The sequence below is a fragment of the Gallus gallus genome, chromosome 4 (assembly GCF_016699485.2).
Source record: "Gallus gallus isolate bGalGal1 chromosome 4, bGalGal1.mat.broiler.GRCg7b, whole genome shotgun sequence".
Lineage (NCBI taxonomy): Eukaryota > Metazoa > Chordata > Aves > Galliformes > Phasianidae > Gallus > Gallus gallus.
In genome coordinates this window covers 87,765,150-87,778,341 of record NC_052535.1, presented here as the reverse complement: position 1 = coordinate 87,778,341, position 13,192 = coordinate 87,765,150, and the positions used below count along the sequence as shown (strand labels likewise).

General features: G+C 38.9%; 1 long non-coding RNA gene across 1 annotated transcript; it reads right to left on the bottom strand.

The window, feature by feature from the left end:
• Nucleotides 1–564: 564 nt before the first annotated feature.
• LOC121110741 lies at nucleotides 565–6,040 on the bottom strand. The gene is made up of 3 exons (XR_005859794.1): nucleotides 5,969–6,040; nucleotides 921–1,003; nucleotides 565–810 (listed from the first exon to the last, which is right to left on the bottom strand). It is a non-coding gene; the product is annotated as an uncharacterized LOC121110741 (long non-coding RNA).
• Nucleotides 6,041–13,192: the final 7,152 nt, after the last annotated feature.

Below are 13,192 nucleotides of genomic sequence, written 5' to 3'. Positions count from 1 at the left end.
AGTTAATGGATTGCCTCCCCTCATCTGGGCCACAGCAAATGCTGGTAACCTCAACCCTCTTGCAAATGGAAAGGAACACATAGTGGCTGGATTTGCCCTGAGGCTTTGAAACAACAAATCTGTGGTTACATGAGCCCTTTCTCTAATAACTAGTGTGCTGTCCAGGAGTAACGTTAATGATGCTCTTACTAACACATTACGCATCATGGTTAAAGTCAATCAATACCTCTTTCTGTGACTTCTGCCTCTTGAGACAGTATAACTCATTGCCAGGTCTTGGGTGGATCAGCAGCCTGGCACTTTTCTGCTATAACAAACTGCCACTAATCAGAGGCTTTTTCACAGTGAGAATCTTATTTTTATAAAGAGATTTTTTTTCATTGTACAGATTGCACAGATGACAAAACCAGGTTCATCTCCTGTAAACAAAGAAACAAATAAACAAAGAAATAACCCTTTTTTATCTCAAAGGTAAAGGTTAGCAAGTTAAGAAAAAAGAACAGAGATGAAAAATTGACAGTTGAGAAAGAGCAAATAAATTGTAGATGATTATATTTCCTTCCTTAAGTGAGTACAAAAAACAGATGTTAAATAAGGCAGGATTATCAGTCTCTGTTTAGTTGGGAAAATAACACAGTGGAAAATAAGTGAAGTAAGGTAGACATGAGTAAGCAGTGCTGTTGCACTTCTGGGGTCTTTTCTGTGTGTTTCCATTTTAGGCCAAGTGCCTTATAGAGTCATGGGTCTCTTTTGCAAGTCAGGTCATTTTGGAGCCTCATCAACATGACCACAATCACGTTCAGTATACAGCTATGTATAAAGATGACAAAATTAGTACACTTCCAGACCTGGGCAACTTCAATAGACAAGCTAATACAATGGTTTAAGATGTGGAAACTTTTCATAAAAATATAACTGACCAGAACATTGGCACTGCCTCTCTCTGTCCTTGTCCAATCCCTTCCAGATATGCTATCTTCAGTTTTCTGTCTTCACTTAGTACCTTTTAGTGGTTTCAGAGAAAGAGATATCCTTAGTGCTGTGAGAAAACATTATTAGCCAGAAAACTTCCTTTATTCTTGTGTCTTTCTGGGATTTAATGTAATAACATTCATAAACATTTTTGCCTTGCGTGGTTGGGGATGTCACTTATGTGAGGTAAAACAAGACCAAAAGCATTGCTAGTTATCACACATAGCAAACTTCATGGCTGTGTGTTTGCTTTCTCAGTGCATCTCAACTTAAAAACAAACAACAAAGGCATGTAAGCTCAGTGTTTATGAATAAACGTTATGCAAGTACTCCTAATTGCAGGCATTGCGTTGCCCTTCAGAAGCCTTGACTTCTGTGACTCAAGGCAACAATCACAGGTGGGAGGGAACTTGGTGCACGATAAGGACCTGCTTTGTCAGAGGAACTTCTTGTATTTTTTTCTTTTTACTTTTTTTAGAGCTATTGTTATTCCCATTTTGAACGGCTGCAGCCCAGGCATTGCCTGTTAGGAGAATAAGTAGAAAGTTTGTGAGACTTTGAAGGACATGGTTTAGTGGGCATGGTGGGGATGGGTTAGAATTGGACTTGGTGATCTTAGAGGTCTTTCCCAAGCTTCATGATTCTATGATTCTGTGATTCTGTGTCTCTACTTTCATCTCCTACTGTAAAGAGAACAAAACACAGAGGCAGACAAGTAGGTGCTACCACTGCAAGTGACAATGACAAAATAATGTTTCTTCTGAACTGATGTGTTAATAGAAAGCTTTCAAAACAAAGCTTTGGAAAGGCTCCTGGAATGCAAACATAAATAGTTTATGACCTTTCAAGTGCTGTGGATTTGATTCTTGCTCTTTAAAATAGGACTGTGTTTATGGTTACATATTTTCAGATCACTTATCTTACAAGTTGCTTTAAATGGACACAGCACTTTGTCCCCTTCTGTTACGCAGAGGACAATGCATTCAATTTATTAATCTTTCATTCAGACTCTGATGGGGACATTTATATCAGCACATAAGGGTGCTTGATGCTGCATATAGCTGCACAGAGAGCTGGCGCAGGTCTTATTTAATGGGATTCTGGGAGTGAAGTTAACAACAGGCTTGGGGCAACAAAGCACAAAGATGACAAGGTGCTGGGATAAAATGTGCTTTCTCCATGTTTGATTAATGTGTTTTGGCTCTGTCTGCCTCCTGCAGCAAAAATTCTCTTTTTGGGAAAGCTTTCATGACATCTGGACTCTGCACAGGCATCTCTCACAGTTTGTTCTCTGCTTTTTACTCAACTACCACTTAAGCACTACAAACATCCAATCAGGTCCTTCTCAAAGAGTGTTTGGCATGAAGCTTTTCTCGGAGTCCAGCTGTGCTTGACTTTTTACTGAATCATTTTTGGATGGGAGAGACCTCTGAAAGTCTGTAGTCCTTTTATTTCTTGAAAGTGAATAAGTCAAACACATTGTGATAAAATGATTTAACTATGGATCCCTTTCCTTGTAGAGCAGGGTTGTGCTCTAGCTATTTCAGTGGTAAACGTGTAAACATTTAACACTTCTCTCTGGTCACTTTAAGGGAAGGTTGTCAAGGCACTATTGGTATCACTTTAATTTTTTCCATTTTCTCTTATCAGCAATTCTTCTCCTCCAAGAAGCTTCAACTATATGGGTAAGTTTTGTGAGAAGACAGGAACTCAGCACTGAAAACACGACAAGTAAGACAAACTCCCTCCTTAAGTATGTTCAAAGATGTATTAAAGTTAGTTTTAGGGTTCCTACTTCAAAATAGAAGGTAACATCACCTGCTCAAACAGGGGAATTGGACACAGATAAACTTTGAGGTCCCTTCCAAGTCAATCCACTCTGTGATTCTTGTGATTCTCATAGGCCTATCCCTCACATTTTTCCACTGTCACAGTATGCACAAGCTGGGCCTGTTTCTTGGGGTAGCAACTGATTTTGCAGGCAGCAGGTCCAGCTTCTCCAACAGGCTGAGTAAAATCCTACATTGGATGGATGGATGGATGGATGGATGGATGGATGGATGGGTGGATGAAAGAAGCAAGTGAAGTGCTAACTGTTTTGTATATCTGTCCTCCATGAAATCATAATCAAGTGGTTTGAATAAGCCAGTAGTGTTTAACTGAAAGGTGCCCTCCTTAATCTCACTCAGGTATATTTTGCTAAGCATTTATATTAATTTTATCTGCAGTAAGTGAAGATAAAAATGTATTCCTTTTCTTTTTGTATAAGAATTTTACTTATTTTTAAGACTTATTCTGCTTCCTTGAATCTTCTCTGTCTTGAATAAGGAGTCTCTAATCTTTTCCACCTCTTGGTTGCTATGTTTTGGAAGATTGAGGAAATCCCATTTGGTTTTGCTTCAGAAATCGATATAGTCAAAAAAACTTTCAGGTTAATAAAAGGATTTGAAGTGTACTTGAGAGAAAACGTTCATCTTCTGAGAAACTAGAGAACATTATTTTGAAAAGTAAGACCTATATCCTCTTTTTCATGTTCTGCATCTGTTGTATCAGACTTGTTTTGCAAATAAAGTAGATGAGAATAAAATACTCTGTCTGACAATTTACTTCAGTCTACAGAACAGAAGAAACACTTTTCTGACAAAATTATTTTGTCTGCCTTAAATGTGAGGATGCCTCCTATCTCCTTTAAAGAGATAAATTTCAGCGGAGGAGTTTTATGATGACTTTTGGTTTTCTGGCAGATTTTTTAAAGGAAATTCTATCTGAGCAAGGAGATTTGTTATGAATTGTTCTCCTGCAGCCATTCAGGTACCCTCAGTGTTAGCAGACCTGTGTAGGGTTGCTGTAAGGAACATCTATTTTAAAAAAGTACCATGAAACTTGAAAAACATTTATTATAGCAACAACTCTTGAAGACAAGAGAGTGCTTTTTTTCTCTACTTGTTCCAAGAGTGTAAGTAACCAAGAGTATAAGTAAGTAACTGCTTAGTAACATGTCAGAGAAAAACAGTGATTGAGAAGTGAATTAAACACAGGATTCCCATGTACTGGGTTAACATCATAATGGCAAGAACATTTTTCTCTGTCTATCAAGGAGGTGTCTCTGCCCCCTGGTGTGCCAGCTCATGGTAAGGATGATTAATCTACACAGCATGTACAAGAGCTACTCTGAAAGCAATACTTCCTATCTTATTACGTTGGACCATGATGTCAGAGGTGGATGTTGGTATGGCAGTAAACCCTGAACCTTCCCACCAATATCCAATTACATTTTACTGCCACGTGACAGTTGGCAGCAAAAGGGCAGTCTGACAGAATGGTGTCTGACATGAAAGTGCATGCGAAGCAAAGGTGTTGAATTGAATTCTTCCGTGCAGAAAAATGGCACCCACTGACATTCACCAACACTTTTTTCACAGGAATTAGTTTAGTGAGTTTTTCAACATTCTACGGGTTTTAAGTATTTTAAAATGTTAGCAAACTAGATGGTGTTGGTAACTGATTGATCTAAAGTGCAAGGCTGTACATTCACACACTGAATGCTTGGTGGATGTAAAGCTGTGCCTAGCGCTAAACAGACAAACATTACAATGGTTGACCCCCTAGGTCCACTACATGAGTTGATCCAGTAGACATTCTACATCAAATCTAGAAAAAGGTATTTTATGTAATAATCATCTGCGTTGTGGGTATGCATACACTGAAGGAACAGTGCCACGTGCCTTTAGCAACTCACTGACAGTATAGTAACATATGTTCCATGTGGGCAAGGGAAGAATCTTGGAAGGAAACCAAACACCTTGGAAATACTGTCTCTGCTTGCACTGTGCCAAAATCCCAAACCCCAGCAGGAAGAACTGAAAAACACACTAGAATCACTGCCTGATGCCACCCCTGGTATCTCAGAGGCCAGACAAAATGAAAAAGACTGTTTTCATGTTCAATTCACTGTTACGTTGAAATGTTTAGGCAACGTAGAAATGCCTATAGGGATGGACTTTGATTCTTTAACAGATAAAAGAATTGCCAAGACTAACTGAAACTCAACAGCAACACCAATTTGAGGTGCACTGGGTAAATGCTTGGCATTTTCACAAAACCTAATACTCAATCTAATAATATTCATGATGTTGATCTCACTATCATTGATATAATCTTTAATAAGAGGTATTTCATGCAAATCATAACCTTGCCTTCCCTGATTTAGATCTTTAGGACTAAGATTCCACACAGCTTTGCATATTCATGGGAAGATGATGCAGAACCAGATTTGAAAATGAGTTTTTGAGTTACAGAATCAGGTTTTGCTTTTCTGTTTTCGGGAACTCTGTTTCATTTGTGGTCCAGTATGGACAGTAATCCCTTGAAAGGAAGCTATTCAATATTTATCCTCCACTCCCCAGTGGCTGATGCCTCTGCCTTATTTACAAAACATTGTTAAATATCATCAATTTCTTTCTGAATTCTACCATCACTCTCATTGATTTCAGAATATGAATGCATTTAATTTTCTTGATACCTAGTGGAGGTGGACACAAATTGTCTTATTACTGGGCTTATTTGGTAGATGAGAAACTGAAACACAGGAATACGAAGGTCAAATGTATCCATTAACTCAGCATCCTGATTTTAAGACTTAGAATATAAATGAGATCAGAATAAATGTCATGGACCCTTCTGGCCTTGAACTTCATGAAAAGACAGGTTATTAAATCCTACCTTGATATTTCTACATATAGACAATAGATTTCAGGTAGACATAAAATGACTATGAATTTAGCAAGTTACAAGCCAGTTCCACACCAGACATTGTGTAGCAATGTACTGAGGCCATCATTTAAGCCATGTACATTAGGAATTTAGGCCAGTTCGTGTCCAGTCAATCTGAAAGAACACAAACTTGCATCTGCCTACCATGCGCCATGATTATGTGCTTTCTATCTGTCCAGTTGCTCTAGAATGAAAGATGCTTATCATTTCTCAAGAAGCTTACCTACAGTGTTCTCTAAGCAAGGGGAAAGCCAGGGATGATGCAGAAAATGAGCAGGAGAGCGCCTCTCTGCATTCCAGAATCCCAGTCCAATGCATTTTGTGACCATAGAGCATAGAATATCCATTCAGTTTCTAACAAGGGATGTTCTCTGCTCGGACCACAGAGATCAGTGCTGTTTCTGCCCTGTCTCCAGCTGCAGGCAATGAAACCAAACCAAACCAAATCACATCCACAGAAATATGTCTGCCCAATTTTGTACCAAGGGAAATATAAATGCCGCTCAACTCGCCCAGGAGACACAAAATTCAGTTTAAATATTCATTTTAATTATTGTCTTAATGCTGAGATGGAAGTACCCAGAGCATTCTGAGGGCAAGGGAGGCAAATTTAGTTTTATCTTTAATCCAAAGAACTTAACATATAGCCAAGACTATTTTAAAAATATGGATTGAAGTAATTATTCAGCATTTGATTCAATGACATATACTGGGCACTATTAGGCTTAATCTGAGATGTGTGCTGAAAGTGTCTCAAGCACAATGTAAAACAATTACTTCAGTGACCTTTTCTGCTAACTCAATCTCAGCTTGATGCTCTCAAGTGAATGGGATGAAAGACTTATGTGGTTAGCTAATTTCCATAGATCTGTGTATTGATGTCATATTCAGTCGTACTGGTTCTGACTCCAACTTCTCAGCTTCATGATGTTGCTGTGTGCCTGCTCAGGAAGCCTGCGATTGTCAAGCACCTTGTCCTACTTAATGGAATAAAGAAATAAATATTTGCTACAAGACCGATCTGTTCTTATTCAGGCTGGTCTGTGAAGAACAATTGAGTTCAGCCCTCCACTATCTGCTCCTGAATTATGCCTTACCAAGTAGAAATGCTTTCAGACAGGAATGAAAGAGTGTTGGGTTGCACTAAGGAGAGACAAGAGTGGGCACTGAAACAAGGGCAGAAAGTCTCAGCAGTGGGACTTGTGTGCAGAAGGCTGATGGTGATCTTTGGGAACATCAGGGATGCTCCAACTGTGGGTTGCTAAAAGAAGGAAGCAGAAATGTATGGATTCTTCTTCAAAGGTCTGCTAGGGATAAAGGAAGCAGATTTTATGAAACTGTAGATGAAGACATTGCTAGTGTGCCTGTGTACTAGCTTTGTCATCTCTAACCACCTGACTCATTCCCAACTTAAGTCTGATGCTATGTCAACATACAAGTTTGGAAAGCTTGAAATTTGTGAATTCAACCTTTATCTGACAGTGGTGATGCACCTCAATCCACATTAAGGTACACTGTATTTATTATTCTCTCAGCATTTAGCATTGCTACAGGCTCACTTGGAATGTTGTGTGCACTTCTAGGTTCCATAATTTAAAAGGGAGGTTAATAGACCTGAATATGTCCAGAGGAGGGCAGAAAAGATTGTTAAAGTCTGGGAAGGAACTGTGAGCGAAGGCTGAGGACACTGGGTTTGTTAAGCTTGAAGGCCTCATTGCTTTCTACAACTTCCTGGGGAGAGGAAGTGGAGAGGGAAGTACATCTATATTCTGCCTGCCATCTAGTGACAGGAGGTATAGCAGTGGCTCAAAGTTGTATTAGGGAAGGTTCAGACTAGACATTAAGAGGGATTTCTTTATCAAGAGAGAAGTTGGGCACTGGAGAAGGCTTCCTTGAGAGGTGAGGCCCTGTGCCTGTCCATATTTAATACGTATTTGAATAATCATAGAATCATAGAATGATTTGGGTTGGAAGGAACCTTTGAGATCACCTAGTTCCAACCTCCTGCTATTAGGCAGGGACGCCTTCCTCTAGACCAGGTTGCTCAAAGCTCCATCCAGCCTGACCTTGAATGCTTTTGAGGAGAAGGCATTCATAAACTCACTGGGCAACCTGTTCCAGTGACTTTGGGTCAGCCTCAGAGAAGACTGACAGTTGGACTTGATGATCCTTTTTTAGCTCCCTTTCAACTCTCCTGCCCTCACCTCCCCTCCCCTCTCCTCTCTTCTTGACATCTCTACCCTTGCTATACTTTACATTAGTTACTGGAGATCTAGTAGCAACATAACTAGAGCAACATGGAGTTTGATGTAGGTTATAAAAAGTTGAGCATCTGTATAAGTGCCTTGAGAGCTCAGTGAAAGTAAGCAGCAGTCTTCAATGCTCAAATGACAATGATATCCTTGCTCTCTTAATCCATGTGAGTCATTTTAGGACTTCAATTTTAAACCATTGAATATGCTAATGGTGAGAGCTGAGATGGGAATCATGTAGGACCTCCAAGAAAGGCCTTAAAAGGGACTACTAGCAGCATTTCTTTCTCACACTCTTCAGGTCTTCCAGATTGCTGGAACAAGCAGTCTGAAGAACACCCCAGAGACCAGGTTCCTACGTTCACAAAGAGGCAGTCTGATTCTAAGCCTGAATCTTTCCTTCCACCAATGGCATAAACAGATCATTTGTTTGCACTAACCTCACATAGCCATCTAAGTTTCCTCATGTGTAAGGAGTTTTGTGGAAAAAGGTATTTTCTACTTTTAGTAACCTTAGACTCATTGTCAGTGAGGCAGTTGTTACCTAAACACAGTTTTAAAAGCAAATCTGCCATAGTATGTTTATATCTCTGTCCTTAAAACAACAACAACAATAAAAAAAGTACAAGTCACTAGCTTTCCTATTTTTGGTACTGATGAAAACACTTAAGAGATGACTTTTCATGACTTAAGTAACCTAATGCGGATAATGTTTAGGCTTCATTTCAGTTATGTCCCCAGCATTTGCTTTTGCCTTTCTGCTGGTATATTTTGGCTCTTATTCTATTTTTGTTAGAGAAATCAGTTGTTTCTGACATCATTTCATTGCCTTCAGGGCAGAACACCAGCAACTGAACAAGAGGTCTTCTGTATGACATTTCCAAACCCATAGCAAGTTGTCTTGCTGCTATCCAGAGAGATCAGGGATGTGAGGCCAGAGAAAGGATGAAAGCTCTTGGTCCTCTTGCTTCTATTGAAGTCCTCTCTTCTCAATACCCACTAGAAAGCAAAGCAGGATAGCAGTCAGTGTTTATCCAACAGAATTTTCAGGAACATCAATATTTGTTTTTGTCTCTACCTTCAGATATTACTTCCTATTGGCTTAAGTATCCCATCAGCAAAATCAAAAGTGAGAGTTTTGCTTCAGGGGCAGTCACCATATGCTGATTCATGGCAGCAACATGACCTCTGCTCATAGAAACATCAGAAAAAGATCTGCCTTCTAACATTCAGATTGATCAAATTCAATATTTCATTTAATGCTTGACACTGCCAACTTTGTTTTTCCTCTGTAGAAGCGCTCCAGACTTCTTAATTTCTGTAAGATACAGAGGAGAAAAAGCAAATCCTACTATTATTTTCCATAATAAAGCTAAATTTACCTATATATATCTGTCTTTAAACAGGTCTATTACTCCAGTCTTCTTGTTTCTCAGTTCTTAGGATGAGTCACTCTTAATGTTGAGTACAAACAAAACTGATACCTTGAAATTCACTTTTCTTTTCACCGTTTCCCTATTTGTGTACAGAATTGTCACAATTATTTCAGCAAATCAACAGAATGGGTTTGAAAATAGGAACAGTGGAAATGTTGACTGGAAAGAAGGGCCTTTATTTCTCATTTGAAAGTGTTCATGCCAAGAGATAATGAATTCCCTCAACTTTACTTCACCCCGTACAGAATCAATGCAACCTGGCACTTGACTGCTGCGCTCCCACCCAGATGGGAAGCAGTGATTCGTTTTCATTTGCACTTTCATACAGACTGAGAAGAGTAAGGGTGGAAGGACGAGGGGTTGATTTCTCCTTTGAACTCCAGTGAATTTTTCACTCCAAATAAATTTGCCAATTACCACTTGGCTATCTCATAGTGCTTTCTCTTTGCTCAAGGCAATCAGTAGACAGAACAGAGAGAACTAAGTCTGAACAGAGCATTTATCTTGATAACATTCAGTGTGCCAGCATTCAAGTTATAAAAATGTCTTTCCAATTACTCCAATCTCTTCTAATTTGTTTCAACTAAGTGAGGAGAGTTAATAATACTGCAGATGGTCTGGTACAAGTACGCTCATGATTCCTGAATATTTTGTATATATTTAGTGACCCCTGAATACTGAAATTGAAGATGCATCACCTATTATGGCATTATGCGGATTAGTATATAATGCTGTCATCTAGTCTAAGTTGTCTTATTTTCTGCTGCCAGTAAAACTGTTTTATTCATGTATTTTAAATTTCCTTAATGTAGGTTGATACTCACATAACTAATCCCTTCATCTTACATCAGGAATGCAAGCCTTTTCCAAGTATTGTTTTTATTGGTAAAAACTGAATTAAATTAGTCTATTCTTTTACCCTTTATCTCTGTTAAGCTAATGCAACCTAGCTTTCTTGTTTGGAATGATAGATTCTAGCATACTGTCCTACGGACTTCAATCTTTTTTGCGTCATCCATTAACTGGGTATGAGATGTTGGGCCTCTTACCAAAGTTGTGACTCCACCTCTGGATACCTCTGACATGGGATAATCAATCTGTGAACACAGACTATTATAAAAAAAACTAGCAATAAATTCCCTGGACCATGATTCCTTAGGAGCTAAGAAAATGAAAAGTCTTAAGATGTAGGGTCTGCTCCCGTGCAAATATTTTGTATTCCTTAAGTGGACATATTTGCTAATAGATATTAACTATTAACAGTATCAGCAAAAATATGAATGGAGGTTGGTAGTGTTTATTCACAATTTAAGAGTAGTGGGAACACTAGTAATCAGAGTAGTAAATATTTACTGATTTATAGTGCAAAGAGAGAAATTATGGGTGTGTTGCTGTAGTAACTTATCATCCTGATCTGTGGGGGGCAATTCATCTCATCAAACTCTTCACATCTGTAATATATAACTCTGTGTCTGAGATTAAATTGTCATTACATGTTGGAGAGAAATGGACACTTCTAGGGCACAGTTCATTTCCTCCCACAGCAGGATTTACCAATGTGAGATTAGTCTTCCCCGGTGGTTAGAAAGAAAGTCTAGCTATAAGGTTCAGACTGACATCTTTGCTAGGGTATGTGAAGCCCAAATCATGTTTACATTCTCTACCTGTACAATAATTCTGCAAAATACTTTCCATGTGGACACTTTTCCAAACGTTGCAGGCCATGATCTTTTCATTGCAATTGATGTCAGTAGTAAACAGCAAGAACATGCTTAGATTTGCATAATGCAAATAATCTCTAAAACAGTTTTCACAAAATTGTTTTGTCTTTTCCTTGTGCACCAATAAAAATTTGACTTCTAAGGGTAGAAAAGAAGAGATATAGCACTGTCTCTCCAGAAACCTATTCTCATCACTGTGGTTTACTATAACCTCTCTATGAAATTTAAAAGGTTTCATAAGGTTCAAACATTTTGTGAAGCCTCAAGAGAAGGAGGCTCATTTCCAACAGTTGCCACAGAGGACATGATAATACAATGATTTCACCTTGGAACTAAGTATGGGTCCCATAAGCAATGGACATAAAATGTGTATAAATCTCTTCATGTCATGTGGAAAGTTGAAAATGTAAGGTGATTTTTCACCTCCATAAGTGTATACTTCAATCAAGTGGTAAAGACAATCTTCCTTCATTTCTAGTTTAATTTATCTGTTGGCTTGAAGGTAGAGGACCTCATCCTATTGCCTGGAATTTCCCATCATACTGAAGTACTACCATCTTGGCCTACAATAGAAAGTTAACTCCAAAGCATTAGTGGAAGCAGCCTTAAATGCTCACTTTTTGTTTTACATCTTTATCAATGGTAAATCTTGAGCCTTTCTGCTGTTTGTTTTTCCATCTCTGCTAAGAAGTTGACATCATTCTTTAAAAAAGGAAAAATAAATCGCTTCTGCAGTTCTTTGGCTTGATCTTGAGCGACTGGCAAGACACCAGTGCTGAGTTAATGTTCCTGAGATTGCACAGGAGAAGGCCAATTATTATAGAAAAGGCTAAGGAGCTTAAATATTAAAGGCTTTTGTCTTAAAAATTTGCACAATGGAACAGGTATTAGAGGTCAAAGGATTAGCATGAGCACATACTGGAAGTAGTTCAGCATTGACCTGATGGTACTCTCCATGATGTCTTGACAGTGTTACACCTCAGCACATTGAAGCAGTGACAGAAGTGAGACAGCAACTGGGAGCTGCCTAGGTATTACCCTAAGACTGGATAATTCATCACATGTTCTTATTTTCTATTCCTCATTTAAATCCATCACAGATCAACATTGTTAAATACTGCAGAATATGTGACCTTATAAATATTTAAGATGTATTGTCAAGAGCCTTAAAATCCCATGGGTCTTTGATAAGCGCCAATGTGAGTTGGGTTTTTTGTGATTTTTTTTTTCCTCTTGAATAGTCTAAATAGAAAATCCCTTATTTACTTGTTAAAAAAAAAAAAAAAAAAGAGAGAGAGAGAGAGAGAATAAGTAATGGGTAGCTGGAATATGCAGTATTCATATCCTTCTTTTGCTGTTGTTATGCCTTCCTTGGCTGGTCTGCCATGTTACACCCCAAAAAGGAGTTGCTGTGCTTGCATAACAGTCTGAGAATGGCACGGACAGTCCAGACAGGGACAACAGAGCTGGCTGTACCCAATAAATTCCACTCTGTTAATTGCTTAGTTTTATTGAGAGTGCTGTGAGGTAGCACTAAGCTACAGATGTGAAAACACATTATTGAGGAGTATGATTTACATTTTGAACTTTCCCAAGATTTGGAGCTGTTAACATTCAGCACCCCAGAGCTTTAGTATAAAGGCTGTGTGTATAATTATCAAGATAAGTGGTGGCAATTGCCTGGTGTGATGTAAAAAGATCTTTCTCTGGTGCTGCTAGAGAAGGTTATGTCCCAGCAAAGAGCTTTAGGCTGATGCACCATGCCAGGTGCTCTGGATCAGCCAATAGTGGCAGAGACCCAGGGAGGTAGCTTGTGACTTAGTGTGGTGGTGGTTGACTTACTATGTAAGTCTTTAAGTGCTCTGCCTTTCTGTGAAGGTTGACTTGAAGTAGTGTATGCCAGAGAAGTGGTGGATACCCCGGCCCTGTAGGGACTCAAGATTGGTGGCTCTGAGCACTTGACTGAGCTGTAGGTGTCCCTATGCGTTGCAGGGAAGTGGTATGAGATAACCTTGAAGGGTCACTCCTAACTCAAATG